The following is a 2,074-nucleotide window of genomic DNA, read 5'->3' on the forward strand; positions in this document are numbered from 1 at the left end:
TTGTCGTTGTCCTTCCTGCTGGCAGGTGGTCACGACATTACATCAATAAAGACAACATCAGGTTTCTAATAGCAGAGGTTGGTAGAAACCTCTTCAAGTATGTGGGATATTTCCGAAAAGGTAGAGTTTCCCATTTCTGTGTCTCTGTGGCTAGACACACAATGGAACAAATAGCTATCATGTGGGTATGGTTGCTTCTCTGTACAAACAATTAGGATTGGGTTGGGATAATTTACAATTCCAAATTAAGTGTAAATACTATCCTTCCTTGAGCCAATCCCTGCCCACACAGCTATACTCATGAAGCAAAAGAGGTTGCTGATGAGGGTTCCGCTTCTGGAACATGGATTGCTGCTTAGAAACAGCAATGGAGAGAGCGATGGGGATAGGCAAGGAGAGGGTGGCAAAAGAGTAAGGCTAAAGAACATTACAGTTAGTATTCACAAATTACTATAAAACCTTCATATACATTACATTTTCTAGCTATTGGATATATTTTTGGAATTTTACCTATTGTCTTTAAGTATCACAGAATGCAGTAAAGGAAGCATTGACCATTACTTGAAATTGACTTAGAGCAAGTGAATTAATTTGGTCCCTTTTCAATCTTACAAGCCCTATGATTTGTGGAGTAATGGCTCAGATATCTTTATATTATTCAAAATTAGATGACTGAACTTAATTCTGATGATTATTTTTACACTGATATTTGCATTTTAATTACAGTATCCCCTTTTTATTTCCTAGCGTGTAAAAAACTGTGCAATATCTTATTCCCTTTTATGACCACTTTCTGTCTTTTATTGAGCACATTATAATGAGTGCAGAAGCGTCTTGTTTATATTAAGCTGAAGGAAACAGAGATCACAAAGACAGAGAACGATGTCCCCACTGGCTTTTTCCCTCTGGAGCTAATAAGCACATCTTCAGACATCCACAGTGGCTCAAACATTGCCCTTCAGCAGGTGCTGACAGTATAAGACAAGAAATCCTGCGTATGGGCTTCTCTGAGATTCTCTTGGCTCATGGCCATTAAATCACAACCTTGGTCCTTCAGCCATTCTACTCTGTGACTCTGTGAAAGACAGTTTGCAGAAGACCCTTGTGTCTCCATGGCCAAAGACACCAGGGTCAAGAAAAAACATGTGACGTAATCCTTTTATGTTTTTCTTTGTTTAGCTTTTCTGCCGTGTCAGCCTTGAGCCTTATCACAGATGAGAGGAGAGCTTATTTCTTCCACACTGAGGCACGAAGACATCTAAGTCCTTCTGCTTTAGCACAGTTGCTCCAGATTCAAGTTGCATGGTGACCAATGCTGTCAATGAACTTCAACTACAAGGTCGGAGGCACAACCTAGCATACTTTAAACATAAAGAGGATTGTTCTCTATAAGTAATTTTTCAGGAGCTATGACATTCATGGTAGTGATTACTAACTTCACTGGTGATAAATAGCAATAGGTGTGATGTCACAGTGTTCCACCATCCAGGTGGTCATGAATGGGTCATTCTGCTTAGGAATAAAAAGTTAAATTTAGGTAAATTGTTTAAAATAAGATATATATATATCCTAGTACCTGTTTGTCTTGCCAATGAGAAAGGTGACATTGGCTACACTTTTCTTTCATTTTTTTTTTTTAAATTAACTTATTTTTTGGCTAGATTTTGCTAAAACACTTTTATTCAACTGAATGAAGATGGCTTTGAAAGCAGGTGAATTTTGGCTCTTAGAGGGATGAGTCAGTGTTTAAGAGCACATGTCATTTTTGAAGAAGACTGGAGTTCAGTCCCTGCATCTATGTTAGGCAGCTCCAGGGGAGTCAGTTCTCTCTTCTGGGTTCCACAGTCACTCACAAGGACTTGTGCACATGTGTATATACACGTGTGTGAACATGTATACACAAATAAGATAATCTTTTAAAAACAGATTTAAACATATAATCATTTTCTTTATTTAACTTATTTTCTCTTAAATGCAGTAATAGTCTCTTAAATTAAAGATACTTCAATAATCATACTATATAAGGATTGCTTTTTTTTTTTTAAGATTTATTTATTTATTATTATTATTATAA

The 2,074-nt window shown here is 36.8% G+C and overlaps 1 long non-coding RNA gene across 1 annotated transcript in view; it reads left to right on the forward strand.

Moving 5' to 3' along the window:
• Nucleotides 1–362: 362 nt before the first annotated feature.
• Nucleotides 363–2,074, forward strand: part of LOC116094811 — a 60,741-nt gene continuing 59,029 nt past the window's right edge. Inside the window, exons 1-2 of the long non-coding RNA XR_004120327.1 lie at nt 363–432; nt 1,180–1,339. This is a non-coding gene — a long non-coding RNA (uncharacterized LOC116094811). The remainder of the gene's footprint in view (nt 433–1,179; nt 1,340–2,074) is intronic.

Source organism: Mastomys coucha, unplaced genomic scaffold, assembly GCF_008632895.1.
Source record: "Mastomys coucha isolate ucsf_1 unplaced genomic scaffold, UCSF_Mcou_1 pScaffold17, whole genome shotgun sequence".
NCBI lineage: Eukaryota > Metazoa > Chordata > Mammalia > Rodentia > Muridae > Mastomys > Mastomys coucha.